Source organism: Orcinus orca, chromosome X (genome assembly GCF_937001465.1).
Source record: "Orcinus orca chromosome X, mOrcOrc1.1, whole genome shotgun sequence".
Lineage (NCBI taxonomy): Eukaryota > Metazoa > Chordata > Mammalia > Artiodactyla > Delphinidae > Orcinus > Orcinus orca.
Genome location: NC_064580.1, coordinates 39,996,188 through 40,018,499, shown reverse-complemented (window position 1 = coordinate 40,018,499; position 22,312 = coordinate 39,996,188). Strand labels below are relative to the sequence as shown.

Genomic DNA, 22,312 nt, shown 5'->3' with positions numbered 1-22,312 from the left:
GAGCCCAGAAGAGGGTGGCAGGGAGGTCTTTCTAACTTTGTGTCTGAAGTTGCCTGTTGCATCAATACCTGGTGACCCGAGCCCTCCATTTGGCCCAGAGTGTCCCCAGAGCTCATTTGTTATTTCAACAAACCTCTTCTGTGCCTCCAAAATATTCTTTTGAGAGCAGCAGTCAAAGGACATATTTTTATTGTTTAGAATTCCCGAGCTTCTGGGATCAATAAGAATTTATAGTTCTTTGTTATTGTTCATAGCAGTACACATGTTCATGGCCTCTTGGAAAATAAATGGAGACAGGGTAAAGAGCAGAGACAATTGCTCAGGCCATGGACTAATGGAAAGCAGTGGAGGGGAAAGCGAATTTCCATCAGAAATGAGGGAGTGGTTTCGTTTTATTATTTTGTGTTCTTTTACAAAAGCGTCCATTCTCCTAGTACTCTAGCAGTGTCTATTGGAAACACTTTAGTAAGTTTATGGGGCTTTGGGGGAAGCACTTAGGCCAGGCAGGAGATCCAAGGAGGAAAAGTTGCTTTGCGGCCTGACCCTAATTGTGGGCGGAATAAAGGATGGCCACACTGTGTGATTGCAGGGTGACCTCAAGGCTCAGAAAGATGATCAGAAAAAACTAGCTCCCAATATTTAGGCCCTCTCCTGGCCAGAAATTCCTTAAGACAGAAATCAGATCAGGCTGTACCTGGTCTGAAAAACCCTTCAGTGGCTTCCAATAAGATGCAAACGTATTATTGCAGCCGGCAGGGCCTTGAGCGATGCAACTCTGGATTTCCAGTGTCATCACTTCTTTTCCTCCAGCTCTGTCCTCTGGCCTTGCTGACCGTCAGTCACTTGCTTTCTCAAACACATCAAGCTCTTTCCCTCCTCCAAGCCTATGCACACGCAGTTCTCTCTGCTCAGAACGTCCACACCACCATCCTTTCCGCGGCAAACCCTGGGACTCATTGTAGATGCTGCTTCCTCCTAGGGGATTTCTTTCTAGTCTACCTAAAGTAGATCCCTCACTGTTTTTCTTAGCCCCTTGTTTATATTTTTCATAGCACTTAGCACCACTTGCAGTTAAGTTTATTTAAGTGTGTGTGTGCCTGGGTGTGTCTTCTCCTATTAGAATGTGAGCTTTCTGAGGAGCAGGGTCCTCGACAGCCCTGTTCACTGCCCTAAACCTGGCACCTCATGCTGGGCTCACTACATATCACAGTTCCTGGATGGAATAATGAGATGCTAGGATTATTCTTGGGGGTTCTGTCTCCAGATGAGAGTGCAGAAGAGGCGTCAAGAGGTCCTGGTCCGTGTGATATGCTTGGTGTCGGGCACTGCGCCATCTGTGGGTCCCTAGTTCATGGTCTTCAGCCCTCTTTTTTGCTCTTCACGTTCTTTCCTGGGCAAAGGCAAAGAAAGTACATAGTCAGTTGCGATCACACCACATCCTAATTTAATTCTGTGCTTGGAGCTTTTACTAGCTAATATTGTTCTTTTATTTCTGTATGTATGTATGAGTGTATATTCTAGCTCCTCTCACCAGAACGTAACCTCTTTGAGGGCAAGGACCTTCTCTTTCTTGTTTTTTGCTTTAAGTTTATCACTTTTCACAGTGCCTGGGTGTGAATATTTGTTGAGTGGCTGCATTTTATCCAGCCCCCACTGCTTTGGCTGTCAGCTAAAGGCTGAGTTCTCCGTTTAGTTCCTCCTGCTCAGACCGTTTTCCTGAATTATAAATCTGGAAGTACGAATGCCTCCGAGACATCTCCCCTTTGGATGTCCCTAAGGCATCCCCAAATAACTTTCCCTAAATTGACCTCTTTTTCTTTCCCATAAAGTTGTAGCCGGGGACCCTGTCTTGGTAAAGGCCACCATACTTGTCCCCAGGGCCTGGGCCAGGGTCTACCTTGTCTTTCCCCTATCTAGACCTCTCCCACCCTCTTGAAATTGCACTTCTTAAACTACCTCTCTCCATCTCTAGCTTCACTGTTGCAGTTCAGCTTTTCATCTGTTCACCTGGACTCCTCGTCTTAACACTCATCCTCCAAAGCCGTGCCAGAGTGACCTCCCTAAAATCTGATCATGTCGTTCCTTTGCTCTAGGGCAAATCCCAACCTTTTAGTGTTTCATGTGAGTTTGGTCATGATCTGACCCTTGCCTCCATCTCTTCCCTTATTTCCATCTCACTCGAATTATTCTTTTGGAGAAGTCGCCGTTTATTGAGCACTTACTGTGGACCATACATCGTGCTAAATGCTTTTCCTGTATTATCCACTGGTAGCCCGTGTTGAGTTATTCGTTTATTTCCCTGCCTCCACAATTGGCTCCCACCAAGTACAGTAGGTGTTCGTTGAATAATTTAATGAATGGTCCTATTTCCCAAGGAACATTCTGTCTAAAGTTTGCATCAAACAAGTAAATAATTGATTACCTTGCTCTGGGGAAGGGAAATCTGTCTCTGACTGTAGGGAAGTCAGGGAGAGCTAGTCCCGACTCTCCCAAGTCAAGTGACTTGGGCAACTCACTTCACCTACCTACACCTCACTCTTCGGTCCATATGATGGTCTCTAAGGCCCCTTCTAGGCGCTGACATTGTGAAACATTCTGTAGGTTTATGAATACACTTGTAAAATGTTCCCTTTTCAAATTTGTGCATCGAAGTAGTAGAGTGGGCGGGCAGAGGCAGGACTGCAGTGTAGGCCTCTGGGCTTCACCTCTGTGGCCCTCATTTTCTCCCCTGCTTACATACCTGGCCCTCTCAGTATGTACCTGGCACCTCAGAGCTCAGGCTTGCTGCTTTGGGCCGCAGTCCAAGCCCCGGGCATTTTCTTTCTCCTCAGAGATTTGCACCACTTCTCAGGGAAACCTTGCGGGCAGGAGCTAATAAACTATCTCTGCATAAGGTGCCGTGGTTGATAATGGATTACTGGATTAACTTGTGGGCCTTCCTGAGATATTTGCCTCAAAATTGACCTGAAGGAATGCAGGGGCAGGTGGAAACAGAGGGCAGTTTTGGGAGGGAGTGTTTTTCTTCTGCCTTGTGGGGCTAGCTGGCTCTGCCTCTAGGCTGGACCTATTTCTCTGGGACACTTTTTTCATGGTCTGTCAGATTGGCCTGTGACAGCCATGGATTGTTATCGAAGAAAGTGCAGAGAGCCTTTCTCAGAGCCTCGATACCTGATGGGCAGGTTTCAGCAGGGAGCCAGGCAGGGACTAGGCTTGGCAGGGCTAGTGTTTCGTGCAGTTGGGAACATGGGCAGGGTGAGGCTTCCTGATGGGGGCCCTGGACTCAGAACCCTAGGCGACAGCAGCAGCGAGGGCCCTGTGCCAGGGAAGACGTGGCCAGCCCCTCCCTCCGGCCACCTCCCCGAGCCTTGATCTCTCCATCAGAGATGACACCCGCCCCATGTAGCCTGCATGTATTTTGGTTTTCTGTGTGCTCAGTGCTCACCTCTTTTCCAAGGGCAGGGCACATGTCCGGTTCACCCTGGAGTCTTTCCTAGATACCTCCAGCACCCCGTGTCTCAGGCCTCCGTGAATGTAGTGAATTATTACACCATTCTTCCTCAGACCCCCATTATCAACTGTGGGATCAGGAGATTTCCTGTGAGCATCGATGTAATAAATTCCAAGATTTACAGCCTCGAGGAAATTTTCGTTCTTGTAAACTTAAAATTCTTCCTGAGAGAGGTAGTATAATGTAGTAAACAGATTCAATTTTAGACTTGTAGGCTTGCATCCAAATCTCAGCTCTGCCGTTCGTCAGCTTGGTGGCCTTGAGTAAGTTGCTGAGCAATGTTTTCACCTACAAAATGGGGATGGTAATAATACCTACTGCATAGAGCTGTTGTGATGAATAAATCTGATGACGTATGTAAAGTTCTTATTGTAGCACACTGTAGTGCATAGCGGACACTAGAAAATGAAAACCCTTTATCCCAATAGTTGGAATAGTTTGAAATAGTCACCGAAAATAGTAGTAGGAATCTATGTTCTGTTTTCGATATTTCAGTAAGTTCTGTATTTACTCTTGATGAGGTCATTGAAAGCATTCTTTAATAAATGAGGTTGGAAGAAGCCCTTTAAAAACTTGGAGGCCATGAAGGTGGAAAATAAACATCACCGTTGGTGGACCAAGGTTGGGAAACATTAATATAATCCACCCCGTTACTGTCCTTTACTTCAAGGAAGAAGATTATAAATTTAGTGCTTAGAAAATTGTAATGATCTCATCCTGATTTATCTCAGACAGTTATCTCTCCTTTTATGTGGTTTTGCTCTATCTTTTTTTGAAAAACTCTGTGTACATTGGTGTTTTTATTGTAAGCCTAACTAACATCTTTTAAGGAAGCCACTAGTCTATGAATCTATGTGAACAGAAGGAAAAACCAAGACAAATTCCAAAAGCACTCAAACATGTACTCTCATCTTGAACCAAATAGACACTTTGACAGTGTCCATACCATATCTTTGAGATACGAGCCTCAGCATACATTTTTGAAAACAGCATTTTGAACCTTCCTAAAAGCATTAAATATAAATAAATGTGATGTCATAGAAAAAATGCTGGCCTGGGAATCAAAGAGACCGAGATCTTTGATTTGATTCTGTCACTGCCTGATGGTGTTGTTTGTACTGGTAAGGGCTTAGTTTTTAAAAAGCAGAATCCTCTCTGGCTAGTTAAGCAGAAAAGGAATTTTTAAAAAGGATCCTGGGTGGTTCACAGTATCTTTGGAAGGGCTGGAGCAACAAGCTTGAGGCTCAGTTCTAGGAACAGTGCCCAGAACTGGGCTGTAGAACTTGTCTGATGAGAAAATGGCCTCTGTTCCTACTGCACCACCCACACTCGTTGCTACATTTGCGCTGCTGCCAAAACTTGATTTTACCACAACCATCACTGCCACTACTTTTGGCAACCTTGTGTCCTTTGCTACCGCTGAAAGCTGGACCCCTCTGACACCAAAGGTGGCCACGCCTAGCTGGTTTTCTCTTGTTAATCCCTTCCAAGTCAAGATCTCATGTAAGCTTCCCTGATTGGCAGAGCCTGGATCACCAGCATGTTTCGAACTGCAAGGAAGCCTGGGAAATTGAGCTCTGACTTCCATGTTGGGGTGACGGAGAAAATAACGTGGTAATTTCCCCAAATATAGATGGGCGATTTAAAAGGTACCCTCTTCATTTGCTATGACGGCAAATCCAAGCCAAGATGAGCCAAACAGGGGGCGTAAAATGTCAACATTAGGAACTGAACTCCTTGTCTGTAAACAAACCAAGCAAAACACTTGCCTGGTTTTAGCACTTCGCAAATACTGTTCTGATCCACCCGGGCAGCTAAACAAAATACAGACTCCTCCCCTATATTCCACTACTTTTGCAATCTCTGACACGCCTTTCTGAGTTTAAATTGCCCTCAGTGAAGGCATTGGATTACTTTCAAGTTCATGGATTGATAGCTGGCAATCGTGTTTTGTTTGGTTTTTGTTTAATGTTTTTTAAAATTAAGAGTTTAAACATAAAAGTCTATATTTCTCTCTCCTCTTGAAAAATAGAAACTGGGCCTACATTTCCCCATGTCAGCTGTCAGTTGGGGGTGAGTGGCAACTGTCCGCCTCAGACTGTACCTGGTCTCTGCACTCTTCCCCAGTCTCTACAATTGCTTATTGTCGTATACCTTCTCCCATTTATCTTGCCTGCATATCCCAGAAGGTACTTGATGAGGTAACCCTTGGATTAGATAATTTTAAGGTCCCTTCCAGCCATAAAATTCCATTATTTTGTACCCTAGGTATAGTGGAAATAGGCATTTAGGAACCAATTGTGTAAATAGCCCAAAATAGAACTGGAGACTGATTTTTAAATTAGAACCCAAGTGTGATTTTATATCTAAAAATCCAAAAGACTCAATTTCAAAATGATTAGAAATATTAAGAATATTTAGGAAAGTAGCTAAATACAAGAAAACTACATAAAAAGCAATAGTTTTACTAGTAATAAACAGGAAATATTATGCAATGGGGGGTACTATTCACTATAGCAACAAAATTATGAAATACCTGGGAATAAATTGGACAGGAAATGTGTAAGACTAAAATGAATACAGTTTCAAAATTTTATCATATCTCTGAATGGGAAGACACTATTTTAAAAATTCTAATCTGTCCAAATTAATCTAGATTTGAAGCAAGTCTAATCAGAATTTACGATGTGGGTTTTTGTTGTTGCTGTTGTTAGATTTGGTTTTGTTTTGCAGGGTTAGGGGAGAGAAATTGGCTCATTGATTTTGAGGTCCCTCAAGAAAAATCAGGGATTGAAAAAAATGTTGAAAAGGAAGAATATTACAGTCAAGATACTAGAATTTATGTAGTTTATAGATATTTGAGAACACTGTAATATACTGATAGAGGATTAAACTAAAATACCAGTGAAACAGAGTATAGAGCCCGTAAAAGGTTCATTTTTATGGACTTTATTATAAGGTGCAGAGAAATCCTCAATTCAGTGGACAATGAATGGATTAATAATAAAGGTTTTAGTGATAATTGATTAGGAAACATTTAATACATTTTAATTTTGTGGTAGGTAGGGCACAGTTTCCAAAAACCATAAAGGAAAAGTTGACTGTATTGACTACAGGAAAATTTTCTATTTCTCTAGGCAAAAAATACTGTAAACAAATTTAAAAGACAAGGGACAGACTGAGAGAAAATATTTACAACCAGTATAAGAACCAGGGGATTGACATTAAGGATTTATGAAAAACTGTAAAACCAACAGACAAAAATGGGTTAAGGACAGGAATAAACAATTCTCAGAAGCAATACAAACAGCCTTTAAACCTATGAAAAGAAGCCCAATAATCACGCAAGCTGAAACAACAATGAAATATTTCCACCTATTGTATTGGTGACATTTAAAAAGAATAACATAACTGGCTCCAGATGAGCATGTGGGATAACAGGTACTTTCATTTTCTATTGATAGGAGTTTAAATTGGTTCAGCATTTTAGAGGGCAATTGGCAGTATCTAATGCTTAGACCCTTTTACCTAGTCATTGCACGTTTAGAAACTTTTTACTCAGAAAAAATTTGACAAGTGGATTGTAACAGATATGTGTGTGTGTATGTGTCTGTGTGCGCACACAATATTTATCGCAGCAAGCTTTGTAATAGCAAAAATTTGGAAAAATCAAATGTCCAACAATAGGGGAGTAGTTGGATAAATTCTACTGCTTTGGTTTAAGACTGTACTATTTAGCCATTAGAAGGAATGAGATAGGCCAGATATGCATACTTGAGAAAATGTTCAATGTGTTAGTCAGGATTGGTTAAGTAATGCTGCAGTAATAACTAACCCCCAAATCTCAGGGAACTAAATCAACAAAGGTTATTTCTTGTTTACTCTGTGTATCCATTGTTGTTGTCAGAGGGAGCTTTGTTCACAGTAGCCACTCAGGGACTGAATCTGACAGAACAGCCACTACCTTGAATATACCAGAGAGAGAAGAGAGCTTTGGAGGGTCAAGCCCAATAAGTCTCAGCTGGGAAGAAATACATATCATTTACACTCTCAATTCATTGGCCAGTACTAGTCACGTGGCTCCACCCATATGTTCAGAGGAAAGAGGGAAACCAGATGTTAGGTAAACAGCACTAATGGCTACCATATATATATCATGCTGTTTTGTAGATAAAGCAAAATTCAGAAGTCTGTATAATATGATCCTATTTATGCCAAAAGTCTAAAGGTTATATGTGCATGTATATTTATATAAATATTTCAGGGATTGTGTATCCTTTGAAGAAATCCTAGCAGGCTGCACACCAAGCTGCCTCATTCTTTGATTTTTTTTTTTAACAATGAGCAATTGTAGAAAAAAAATTAAAAAGATAAATACAGCTCAAGCAAATAAAACCAAAAAGCCTGGGCAAAGAGCACTGAGCATTTTTTGTTTCTTGCTTCAGTTTCCAGAAAGAGCTAATGACAAATGCTGGCAGAATGCTTAGAGCAGAAGTCAAGAGTCTCATAATCATAGAGCAGGGTATGAGTTGTTCCACTTGATGCTCTACTCTGATTATTGATTAGAGTCAAATAATTTTAATGTGCTTACTTAAAATTCTTTTATTATGGGCCATAATATTTTATATTTATGTTACAGAATTCCAGAGCTTCGCAATTAAATTGGGGACGGAATCATTTTTATAATTTTCAAATTCTTGTCAAATTAGCAACAAATTCTTACCCATTTATTTTCCCCACTTAGATTGAATCATTAATATTTTACTATTATTTGCTTTATCATGCATCTCTCCATTCATACACCCCTCTCTCCATCCATCAATCCATCTTAACTTTGGTGCATTTCAAAGAAAATCACAGACATCAATTACTTCCCTCTAAATATATCAGCATGCTTACCATTTATTTACATTTTTTCCTTTTGATGTAAAATTTATATTCAATAAAATGCATCAACCTTAAGTATACATTTGCTTAATTTTGACAAATGCATACACCTGTGCAACACAAATCCCTATTAAGATGTACAACATTACCGTCACCCAGAAAGTTCCCTCACACCCCATCCTAGTCAGTCCCTGCCCACATCCCCCATTCAAGGGGCAGCCACTTTTCTGATTTTTTTCACAGTAAATGGCTTTTTCCCTGTTCTAGAATTTCATATAAATGAAATTATACAGCATATATTCTTTTGTGGATTCTCTTATTAAGTATGATTTTGAGAATTATCCATATTGTTGACTGTATCAGTAATTCATTCCTTCATATTGCTGAGTAGTGTTCCATTGTATGAGAATACCACAATTTGTTTATTCTTTCCCCTGCTGATAGACACCTGGGTTACTTCCAACTTTTGGCTAATATAAATAAACCTGCTCTGAACATTTTTGTACAAATATTTTTGTGAACATAATTTTCTTTCTCTTGGTTACATAACTATGAACGGAATTGCTAGCACATAGGTGTATGTTTAGTTTTTTTAAGAAACTGGCAGACCTTTTACCAAAAGAGGTTATACCAGTTTACATTTCCCCTAACAACGTACAAGGGTTCTAACTGCTTCACAATCTTGCCAACATTTGCTATTATTAGGCTTTTTAATTTAAGCAATCTAGTAGACATGTAGTACTGTCCCATTGTAGTTAAATTTGCATTTTCGTGACAACCCATGATGTTGAGCACTTTTTTTCATGTGTTTATTGGCTGTTTGTATTTTTTGTGTGTGTGAAGTGTCTTTTCAGATCTTTTGCCAATTTTTATTGGTTGTTTGTTGTATTATTATTGAGTTGTTGGAATTCTTTATATTTCCTGGATACAAGTCATTTGTCAGATACACGTTTTGCGAATGTTTTTCTCCCAGTCTCTGGCTTTCCTATTCACTTTCTCAGTGGTGTCCTTTGATGAATACTGTATATATTTTAAATTTTGATGAAGTCCAAATTGTCAGTCTTTTCTTTTAAGGTTATTGCTTTCTGCTTAAGATGTCTTTGGCTGCCTCAAAGTCACCAAGATAGACTCCTATGTTTTTCTCTAATAGCTTTATGATTTTAGCTTTTACTTTTAAGTCTATGATTCATCTCAAATTAAATTTTATATATGCTGTGGGATCAGCATGCAGGTTTATTTTACTTAAATTCTTAAAATGCTTATTCCAAAGTTTTCTGTTATAAGCCAGAATATTTTATATTGAAGTAAAACAATTCCAGAGCTTTAAAATATAATTTTGAAATGGAAGAGTTTAAAATTTTTTTCAAATTTTTATTAAATTAGTGACAGTGTCTTCCCCATTCATTTTCTTCTTGTTCTGTGACTTAGTTTTGACTATTAAAATTGCAAATTCTCCTTCCCAAAAGAAACTGAAATGTTGATCTTTTATACCTCTACCAATTTCCTTATGTAGTACATTCCCACTTCTTGAGGATTGAAATATTCTCACTACATTAATATCCCAGTTAACTGAGGAATGCTAGGTACCAATGATCTTGTTAACTGAAGGAAACTGTATACTACACATGTATAACAGATTGTATTTTTCAAAGATGGCTGCAGCAGTGTCCAACATGTGAACTTGACACTCGTTCCACGGAGAGGTGGGGTCTATGCCATTTCCCTTTGAATCTTCAGTGGCTTTGTGCTTCACTTGTAACCAATAGAATGCGACAGAAGTGATGCTGTGTGAGACAACTGAGGCCAGTTCAGAAAAGATGATGCAGCTTCTACATTGTATGACGTGACACTGACTTTTGGAACCCTGTACTACCGTGTAAGAAGTTCTACCACCTTGAGGTTGCCATGCTATGAAGAAGCCCAAGCTACATGGAGAAACCACTTGTAGATGGTAATTCAAGTGACAGCCCAAACTGAAATCTCAGCTGATGGCCCTTGCCATGCACTGGATTTATGAGCAAAGACACCTTCACATAATTCAAGCCCCCAGTTACAGAATCACCCAAGTTGAAATTCCAGACCTTCTTCTGCACCCCGTCGGAATTCCTGACCCACAGAATTCATGAACATAACAAAAGAGTTGCTTTAAGCACTTGATTTTTAGGGTAATTTGTTAAACAACAATATTAACTGAAGCAGCGTGCACCAACACACTTAGGGGAATTAGAATACGGAAAATATGCAGCCCTCAAATTAAGCATTCGATTTTTAATTTTTTGAGAAACAGTCTGATGTCTTTTAGTGCCTCAGAGTCCTGGCTTCCCAGTTCTTTAACTGCAGAGGTGGAGAAATCCTGTGCCACATCTTGGAAGTTGCTCTTGTGAAAAGACCTCCACATCAGTTAGAACACAGAATATGCTGGGTTGGGAAAAAAAAGTAAAGAAATAATTCTTAGTATGTGTACCTTCCATCTGGAAGAAGAGTAGTAAAATTTCCTTCTTCTACCCGAACTGAGCCAGGTGAGGTGGGGGTGGAGGCTTTTGTGAATTTAGATACGTTTTACATCCGAAGAAGAAGATGTGGTCTCATTTTCCAAGAACACATTTGATTTTTTTAGGCACTAATTTATTTTTAAATTTACATTCACTCTTTTTGGTGTACAATTCTATGATTGTGACAGATTCCTAGAGTTGTGCAACTGCCACCGCAATAAAGATACAGAACAGTTCCATCACACCTGCCTCCTCACACACACACACCCCGCCCCCAAAACGGGAATAATGCTTTCTCTTGAGTAAATACCTAGGAGTGGAATGTGTGGACCATACGGTAGGCATATGTTTCACTTTTTGAGAAACTACCAAACTGGTATTTTTTGTTGTTGTTTTAGAGGTGTTTTTTACATCTTTTGTTACATTTTCCCCTGGATATTTCATACTTTGGGTGCCATTATAAATGGCATCTTTTTTAGTGGTTGCCCCAGAGTTTGCAATACTGTACACGTTTACAGTTATTCCAAGTCCACTTTTAAATAGCACTATACCACTTCATGAATAGTGAGGAAACCTTATAACATCACGGTCATTCATTTCACTTATACAGAAGCATCTATATGTTCATATACATGTATATGCACGTAATTGAATACATTGTTGCTATTATTTTGAACAAATTATATACGTTAGATCACTTAAGAAAAATAAGTTTTTTATCGACTTACTTATTCCTTCTCTAATGCTCTTTCTTTTTTTAAACTTTTTCTTTTATATTGGAGTATAGATGATTAACAATGTCGTGATAGTTTTCAGGTGTACAGCAAAGTGATTCAGTTATACATATACATGTATCTATTCTTTTTCAAATTATTTTCCCATTTAGGTTGTTATGTAATACTGAATAGAGACCCCTGTGCTATACAGTAGGTCCTTATCCATTTTAATTTATTTATTTTTTGCAGTACGCGGGCCTCTCGCTGTTGTGGCCTCTCCCATTGCGGAGCACAGGCTCCGGACGCGCAGGCTCAGCGGCCATGGCTCATAGGCCCAGCCGCTCCGCGGCATGTGGGATCTTCCCGGACCAGGGCACGAACCCGCGTCCCTTGCATCAGCATGCGGACTCTCAACCACTGCGCCACCAGGGAAGCCCTCCATTTTAAATATGGCAGTGTGTACACGTCAATCCCAAACTCCCTAACAATCCCTAATGCTCTTTCTTTATATAGATACAAGTTTCTGATCTATATCAATTTCCTTCTTTCTGAAGAACTTCTTTTAAACATTTCTTGGAGGGCAGGTCTACTGGCAACAAATTCCTTCAGTATGTGTTTGTCTGAGAAAATTTTTATTTCTCCTTCACTTTTGAGGGATAGTTTCACAGGATACAGAATTCTAGCTTGGTTTTTTTTCTCTCAACACTTTAAATATTTCACATCACCCTCTTCTTGCCTGCATGGTTTTTGAGGAGAAATAGGATGTAATTCTTATCTTTGCCCATCTATAGATAAGGTATTTTTTTCCCTTTGACTTCTTTCAAGATTTTTTTTCTTTATCTTTGACTTTCTACAGATTAAATATGATGTGCCTAGGTGTAATTTCGGGGGAGCATTTATCCTGCCTGGTGTTCGCTGGGCTCCTGGATCCATGGTTGGTGTCTGACATTAATTTGGGGAAATTTTCATTCGTATTGCTTCACGTATTTCTGCCGTCCCTTTCTCTCTTTCCTCTCCTTCTGGTGTTCCCATTACACATATGCTATAACTTTTTGTAGTTTTCCAGAAGTTCTCGGATGTTCTGTTCCATTTTTTAAGTCTTTTTTCTCTTTGTTTTTCAGTTTTGGACGTTTCTATTGATGTTTCTATCCTCAAATGCAGAGATGCTTTCCTCAGCTATATACTAATGAGCCCATCAAAGGCATTCTTCATTTCTGGTAGTGTTTTTGAGATCTACCATTTCTTCTTGATTATTTCTTAGAATTTCCATCTCTCTGTTATCCATCTATTCTTACATGTTGTCTACTTTTTGCATTAGAGCCCTTAGCATGTTAATCATAGTCGTTTTAAATTTGCAGACTGACAATGACAACATCCCTGCCATATCTGAGTCTGGTTCTGATGCTTGCTCTGTCTCTTCAAACTATGTTTTTTGCCTTTTAGTATGCCTTTTAACTCTTTGCTGAAACCAGACATGATGTACTAGATAAAAGAAACTCTGGTAAATAAGCCTTTGGTGATGTGGTGGTAAGGTGTCGGGGGAGAAGTGTTCTCTATCGCTATGATTAGGCTTCAGTCTTTTTAGTGTGCCTGTGTCCCTCAACTGTAAACTTCATAAGTACCTTTTAGTTTCCTCCCTTACCCCTCTAGGTGGGATAGGATGGCCGGAGGGGGCTAGATTTGGGTATTTCCTTTCCCTTATGTGTAAGGCTCGAGGGGGCTGGAGTTGAGTATTTCCCTTTCCCCAGGTGGGTTAGGCTCTGATAAAACCCCATTGGTAAAATGGTTTCCCTTGAAGGCAGGCGTTGTTAAGAAGAACAGAATGCTCTTGCACATTTCAAACTGGTTACTTTTCTCCTCTCCTGCCAGAAGCCAGAGAGAATTTTTCCTTGATATTCACTGTGAGAACCTGGTAAAGCTCCTGGAGATAAAGCTCACACAAGTTTGGGGCTCCCTTGATGACTGGCCTCCCCAGGAATTTTTATCTCTTAGATTTGTCCACATGGAGCCTCCAGAAATTCATCAGTTACAGTTCAGATTTTCCTACCCTGCTACTGGATCCCACCGAGGTTTCTGCTTGTGGGTTTCTGCTCTGATAAGTCATGATTCTCTGTATCTGAGTGTCTATTTGAGGGAGAGTGGTTTGCCCAGTGACCTCCCTTCTCAGATGGATCTAAGAAGACTTGTTGATTTTTCAGTTTCTTCCGCTTTTTACTCCCAAATTGTTTTTTTAAAGTGGTTGTATCATCTTCATTTTTACCAAGAGTCTTTGAGAGTTCCAATTCCTCTACATGCTTACCACACGTGATATGGTCCATTTGTTTAATTTTAGCCATCCTAATAGATGAGTAGTAGTATTTCATTGTTGTTTTTACTTGAGTTTTCCTAATGATTAATGATGTTAAACATATTTTCATGAGCTGCTTTGCCATCCATAAATCTTTGGTGAAGCCAGAGGAGATTTCAGGTCTTTTTCCCAAACATTTTTTGAGTTTTTTGTTTTCTTGTTCCTGTTTTGTGAGTTCTTTATTTATTCTGGATACAAGTCCCTTATCAGATATATGCTTGCCAAATATATTTGTCTGTGGCTTGTGATTTTATTCCCTTAAAAAAGTATCTTTTGAAGAGAAAAAGGTTTAAATTCTGATTAAGTTCAATTTATCAATATTTACTTTTATGGATCATGATTTTGGAATTAGATCTAAGAAATCTTTGACTAATTCAAGGTCACAGAAGTTTTCTTCTAGAGGCATTATAGTTTTACAATCAGGTCTATGATTCACTTTAAGTTAATTTTTTGTTTGTGGTGTGAAATAAGGATTGAAGTTTTATTTGTTCGTTTATATGTAGATATGCATTTTTTCAGCACCGTTTGTTGAAAGAAACACTATCATTTCTCCACTGAATTGCCTTAGAACTATTGTTGAAAATCAGTGTCCATATATGATGAGCCTTTTTCTGTTCTGTTCCATTGATCTGTCCGTCTCGTCACTGATACCACTCTTTCTTGATTAATGTATCTCTATAATAAATGTTGAAATCAGGTAGTATTAGTTCTCCAACTTTGTTCTTCTCTTTCAAAGTTATTTTGGCTATACTAGGTTGTTGTATTTCCTTTGGTACTTTGGAATCAGCCTGTCAATTTATATAACAAGCCCTGCTGGGATTTTGACTGCAATAGCATTAAATCTATAGATAAACTTGTGGACAACATTGAGTCTTCTGACTCATGAACATGGTGTATCTCTCCATTTATTTGGAATTTAATTTGTCTCAGACATACTTTATAGTTTTCAGGGTACAGGGCTTGCACATCTCTTGTCAGATGTATCCCTGAACATTTCATATTTTTGATGCTTTTGTAAATTGTATTGTTTTTAATTTTAATTTCCAATTGTATATTGCTAGTATATATAAATAGGATTGATACTTGTGTATTGATCTTATATCCTGATACATTGCTGAACTCACCTGTTTGTCCTAATAGCTTTCTTTTTTATTCCATCAGGTTTTTTATATTGACAGTCGTGTCATCTGAGAATAAAGGCAGTTTTACTTCTTTATTTCCAAACTGGATTCATTTGACATCATTCTCTTGTTCCTAAAATTAGGGGGAAGGCATTTACTCTTTTAACATTAGGTGTAATGTTAGTTAAGAGTTTTTGGTAATTGTCTTTTATCAGGTTGCAGAAGTTCCTTGTTATTCCTATGTCGTTGAGTGTTAGATTTTGTCAAGTCCTTTTTCTGCATCTGTCGAAATGATCGGATTAGTTTTTTGTTTTAGTTTGTTAACTTAATAACTTACATTGATTGATTTTCAAATGTTAAAACTTGCATTTCTGGGATAAATTTCACTTGGTCATGATGTTGTTTTCCCTTTTATAGTTGTTGTATTTAATCTGTGAAAATTTTGTTTAGAGTTTTTGCCTGTATTTTCATGAAGCCTCACAGAATGAGTTCTGTGCCTGTAATGGTGACCAGGTCACTTTACCTGTTGGGATTTCATTTCCTTACTTGTAAAAGGAAGAGGCTGGATTGATGATCTATCTGTTATTTTCCATTCTGATGGAAAATGGTCTTTTCCATTATTCATATTTATTTTCCCATGGTTTACATTTATCTTCATTTAGCCCTTTAAATTATTTTGCATATCTTTTATTATATATAAAAGTACAATAGCATAAGCATATTACTGTTAAGTGGTAAATTGAGGGTGACTGCTCAAAAACTTTTCAATGGTGTGGTGCTGCTCGATCAAACAATTTTGGAAACAATGCTGTATATAATTCTCCTGGCCATCAGGACTAGGCTTTCTCATAGGCCTCAGTCTTTTCCCACCTGGAACACTTTGCTATTAGTCTTTGAGGTTGTATTAGACAATTATATAAAACTCGTCTCATCCTTCAAATAACCCTGCAAGGCAGACTCATTAATCAGCTCAAGGTCACGGGGCAGAGCTGGGATTCAGACCTAAATCTGTTTGATTCCAAATCTGATATTTTCTCTTTCAAAACTTAAATGGAAGTGTAATTACTAAAATTTTAACTATACCAAAATGTGCTGAAAGACACTATATACCCACTACCCAGAATTAATAAAAGTTAACATTTTTTCTACATTTTCTTTTTATCTCTTTTTTTAAAAATTAAGTAAGAAGTGGATATACAGCTAATGCCTGCTCCCTCAGCATCTCTTTCCCTTACCAGTATCAAAATGTATATATAATACCCATGCTTATTTTTTTCCACATATATATGTATCCATAAACAATTTACAATATCATTTGTGCATTTAAAAATGTACATAATGGTAAACACTGTATCCTTTTGTGACTTGCTATTTTCGATCAACGTATGATTTTGAGTTATTTCCATGTCAATACATGTAGCTCTGGTTTATTTATTCTCATTGTTTTATAGTATTTCATTTTATGAATAAACTACAGTTTACCAATTTCTTATTATGTTAGTTTTCTGTGGCTACCGTAACAAAAGCAAACTAGGTGGCTTAAAACAACAGAAGTTTATTCTCTCACAGTTCTAGAGGCCAGAAGTCCCAAATCAGTATCACTGGGCTGAAATAAAGGAGTTGGCAGGGTGATGCTGCCTCTAGGAGAATCTGATCCCTTCTTCTTCAGTTTCTGTGGCTGCTGGCAGTCCTCGGCTTGTGGTATTACTCCAACCTCTGTCTTTGCCTTCACATCGCTTCCTCCTCGTGTGTGCGTGCGTGCGTGCGTGCGTGCATGAGAGAAATCTCTCTCTCTCTTGTAAGGATACATGTGATGGCTGTTAAGGCCCACCTGGATAATCCAGGATAATCTCGGGTAATCTATTTCAAGATCTTAAATTAATCACATCAGCAAAGACCCTTTTTCCACGTAGAGTCACATTCACGGGTTCCGGAGATTAGGACCTGATATCTTTGGGGATCATTCTTCAGTCTCCTGTACTTATGAACAGCCATTTTGCTATTACAGACAGCTGCAAGGGAACATCCTTGTGCATGTCTCTGTGGATTCTCTAGAATAGGAGCCTAGAAGTAGAATTGCTAGGCTATAAGCTGTATCTTCAACTTCACTAAGGATTGTTAAATTTTTCTTAGAAAGTGGAAGCATCAATTTATATTTTCATCCTTTGCACATTGCTCATTTTTTTGTTGAGATTTAAGTCTTTTTTAAAGTCTTTGTTCTTGATACATTTTGCATGCAAGTCCTCTCTTGGTTATGTGCATTGCAGATGTATTCTATGTCTGGCTTCTCTATTTACTTCCTGTATTGTGTCTTTTGTCATGTGGAAGTTTAAATTTTTAATTGTAGATGAATTTATGGGCCTTTTTCCATTATAGTTAGTGAATTTTGCATCCTCTTTAAGAAATTATGAATACCATATGAATTTCCAGTTGTTCCAGCACCATGCATTAAGTCTATCCTTTTTTCCCCAGTGGTTTGTATTGACACATCTGACATATTTCATAGTCCCATATCCATATGAATCTGTTTCTAAGCTCTCTATTTTGTTAAATTTGTCTACTTGTCTAGCCATAGGCTAGTACCACCTGTTTTAATTTGTTACTATGGCATCATAAGTTGTGATATAGAGCAGGGTTCTAATTTTTCTTCTTCTGACTATTCTTAGGCTTTTAATTTTCCATATCAATTTTATGACCACTTTCTAGTTCTTTAAAAAGCCAGATTGGATTTTGACTGGAATTGTGTTGAATTTATAGACTAACTAGGGGGCAGAACTGCTGTCACTATGAAATAGAGATTTCCCATCTTTGAATATAGTGTATCTTGTTTTATAATACTATACAGTTTTGTTGTCATTGCAAATATTGCCTTTTAATTTTAGAATTACATTTTCCAGTTGGTTGTTGCTGGTGTATATGAATGCTATTGATTTTTGTATTTTATTTTTTGTATGCTGGTCTCATTTTCCCTCTTGAGTCCTCAGAATATGTAGTGTCTTTTGGATATTATTTTGGACCGTATCATATAAACTGTAAATAATGACAGACCTGCTTCTTCCCTTTTAATCTATATGATTTCTTTCTATTTTTCTTATTATAATATTTTGGCTAACAGCTGCAATGTAATATGTAAGATAAGTAGTAATAGCAGGGATCCTTATCTTCTTCCTGATTTTAAAAGAGGTATTTCTAATATTTCACCATTAAGGTCATAGGTTTTTTGGTAGATGCAGGTATTCTATTTAGGATTTTCCCATCTTTGTTCATATAGGAAACAGACCTATACTTTTACTTTCTCATACTGTCTTTGTCCAGTTTAGATATCAGTGTTTTATAATAGTCTTATAAAATAAGTTTCAGAACATTCACTCTCTATAAAAAGTAGGTATTATTAGTTCTCTGAAGGTTTTGTAGAAGTTGCGTGTAAAACCATATAGCCATTCCTTCTTTTTCTGTGGGTGGATTTTTTAACTAATGGTTCGCTTTCTCTAAGGAGAGTACATGCTATTCTAGATTTCTATTTTTTCTTGAGTTGGTTTTGAAAATTATAAATATTTTCTAGAAACTTTTCCATTTCGTCTAATTTTTTAAATTTATCACCTTTTTAAGCCCTATTACTGTTGATTTGTGCCTTTTCTGTTTTTTTAAGTCAATTTTACTAGAGTTATTTGATTAATTTTAAAAAGAACCAGATTTCAATTTGTTAATCCCCCCCCCCAATTTTTACCTTTAACTTCTATTTTATTAATTCCTACTTTTATTTTTATTATGTCCTTCTTTCTATTTTCTCTGTGTTTATTTTCTAATTTCTTGACTTGGACATTTGTTTCACTGATTATCAGTCTTTATTTTCTAAGAAATGCACTTGAGGCTTAATTTGCCTTGTAAATACTACTTTGGCTTTAGTGTGTTTAGTGTTTTTTGTCCTTCCTGTGTAAATATTTCCTAAAATTGGCCAATTATTTGTTTGTTTTTAAATTTCCAGATGTGTATGACATTAGCTTTATAGTTCTTTTTTCTCTTTTTGTTACATTTAGTTGGATAATATGGTTTGCATGATACCAATTCTTTGATATTTATTGAGACTTGCTTTGTAACTCTGGGAATGAATAAACTTATTTTCTGAAATGTATTTTTTCTCTTACTTTTGAAGTTTAACTGGGTAAATAATTCTAGATTTATAGTTATTTTCCCTTGACCTTTTGAAGATATTATTCTGTTGTCTTCTGCCCTCCATTGTGGTTGTTGGTAAGTCTCTTATTAATATAGTCGTTCCTTTGTAGTCATATGCCTTTTTTTTCCTCTCTGGTTGCCTTTTTCTTTGTTTTTGGTGTCCTGCAGTTTCATTACAGTGTATCTTGGAACTATTTGTAATTCTTCAATTTGACAATTATTCTCAGCCATTATCTCTTCAAATCTCTTGTCCATTCTCTCTGTCTTTCTTCTCAAACTCTCAAGCTGTTTTCTGTTTTCCTCTTAACTACTTGTCAAACTTCTCTCTGTTTTCCATGTCTTTTAACCTCTCATTCATTCTTTTCATTGATTTTTTATTCTGTGCTGCATTCTTGGAATTTTCCTTAAATCCGTCATCCAGTTCATTGATTAAGTGACTTTACCTTCCAGTTCCTTAAGTGCTATTTAGTTGTGTGTGCGTGTGTGTGTGTGTGTGTACATGCACTCGTGTATGTTTTAAATGTTTCTGTTATTTTCCATGGCATCTATGTTCTTTTCTTATGGTTTCTCTATTTTTTAATCTGTTTTGTAATTTTAAACATAATAATTTCATAGTCCATTACTGATTTTTGTACTGTTGTCCCAAATTCATGGGGTACTACTCCTTCTGTTACATCTGCTGGCTCTCACTCATGGTGGATTATTTCCTTTTATGTTTTTTAAGCTCATCTTAAACTGGACTTTCTTCCCCCACTGCAGTGTTCCTTTGCTGCTTGGGTTGGCCTTTCAGAGTTGTTTTTGTTTCGTTTTGCTTTAAACCCTTTTATTTTGAACTAATTGTAGACTTACAAAACAGTTCCAAAATAGTATGGAGAGTTCTCATATATCTCTCACTCAGTTTCTCCTAATGTTAGCATCTTACCATAGTGCTATTATCAAAACCAGGAAATTAACATTGGTACGATATACTAAACATCTTATTTGAATTTCACCAATGTCTTTTTTTCTTTCTCAGGATCCTGTTTAGGATCCTACACGGCATTAGTTGTTCTTTCTTCTTAGTCTTCTGTGATCTATAACAGATCCTCAGTCTATCCTTGTCTTTTATGACCCTGATATTTTTGAATAAGTTTTTTGAATCAGTTATTTTGTAGAATACCCCTCAATTTGGATTTTTTTTGATGTTTTCTCATGGTTGGTCTAAGATTATGCATTTTTGGCGTAATCTTGGCAATTTTCTGTAAAAATTGTACAGAAATGATGCATCCTTCTTAGTGCATCACATCAAGGAGCTCATGATGTCAATATGTCTTATTACTAGTGATATTGACCTTGATCACTTTATTAAGATGGTGTTTGTCAGATTTCTCCATTGTAAAGTTACTATCGTTCCTTTTGTAGTGAATAAATACCTTGAGAGAGATACTTTGAGACTATGCAAATCCTGCTTTTCCTCAAGCTTTCACCCACTAATTTTAGCATCCAGCAGTAGAACTTTCAGAGTATTGATTTTGCCTCTCCAGGCGGGCTTATAAACTGAACTTAATTTAATCTTAATTTTGATGTTAATTTATTGCCTTGGAGCTTTCTATAGTTAGTGGGTAAAATAAATTTGTACTACAAATTCTTATTAGGCAGAATATTGGCTTTGAGATCTATCAGGTAATCTATCCATCTTCCTCCCTCCCTCCCTTTTTTCCTCTCTCCCTCCCTTTTTTCCTCTCTCCCTCCCTTTTTATACAGAGACTCAGAAAAAAGGTCCATTGTCATCTCTCTAAGACAATGGTTAGAGTTTATTAATCCTTCTTTCACTTCAGTTGCAGCCTTTTTACAGTTCTAACTTTATATACAGGCTTTGTATGTAGGCGTTCCAAACTGCTACTCACCTTGGCCAGAGGCCTTGTTTCTTGTGCCTGAGTGAGCATTAAAATCCAAGCTCTTGGGGCTTCCCTGGTGGTGCAGTGGTTGAGAGTCTGCCTGCTAATGCAGGGGACACGGGTTCGAGCCCTGGTCTGGGAGGATCCCACATGCCGCGGAGCAACTAGGCCCGTGAGCCACAACTACTGAGCCTGCGCGTCTGGAGCCTGTGCTCCGCAACAAGAGAGGCCGCAACAGTGAGAGGCCCGCACACCGCGATGAAGAGTGGCCCCCGCTTGCCACAACTAGAGAAAGCCCTCGCACAGAAACGAAGACCCAACACAGCAAAAATAAATTAATTAATTAATAAACTCCTACCCCCAACATCTTCTAAAAAAAAAAAAAATCCAAGCTCTTACCTGTTAACAGTGTTCGATTCCCACCTCCCCTAGGTGCCGCCCTGTTAGTTTGTACACCTTCCTCTCTGGCTGTACCAGCTACCTGTTTGCCTTGGTACCTGTGACATTTTCTCTCCTTTTTCACAAGTTCAGCCAGCAATTTGAGTTTCAATTGCTATCTCGTCTACCATTTTGCCACACATAATCTCTACCATGCCATACAGACTCTCAACTTACACTGGAGAAAATACAGACTAGACACATTACTGGGGAATGTAACATCATTATAAATACCTATGCTGAAGTGGATTTGGCTTTGCTTGTGTAGACCTAGTTAAAATCAGCTCCACTATTTAAAATATTAATAACTCTCAGGCTTTTCTCTTTCTATTTTTGAAGCATATCCATTCTTATAGCCTTGAGTTTTATGGGATGCTAGAAAAAATTCTTGGCATTTTAGAATAAATAAACCATATAATGTTGTGCCAAAACAGATAGACTATTTCTTATGTTTCTAAAGAGTGGAAAAAGGACCAACTCTTTTTCTGAGGTTTTATATATACATGTATATTTATACTGTGTTTCTCTTATTTCTTTTTCCATGATTATATTCTTGTGGGAGTGGGTAAATCATTAACAGTGAAACTACTATTTCATCCAAAATACAGTGTTCTAATGGTCTCTTTTCGAAGAATAAAAGCAAGGCAGCTGTGTGGCCACTAGTTGCTAACAAATGACCAGGTTAGTGCCACCCAGGCTTTCTCCTTTAATTAGAGTCCCAGTTTTGTTTTAAAAAATGAAAACAGTAACTAA

The 22,312-nt window shown here is 37.8% G+C and overlaps 1 protein-coding gene across 1 annotated transcript in view; it reads left to right on the top strand.

Annotated features, from left to right (window-relative positions):
• Nucleotides 1–22,312, top strand: part of EFHC2 (EF-hand domain containing 2) — a 200,406-nt gene that overhangs the window by 119,662 nt on the left and 58,432 nt on the right.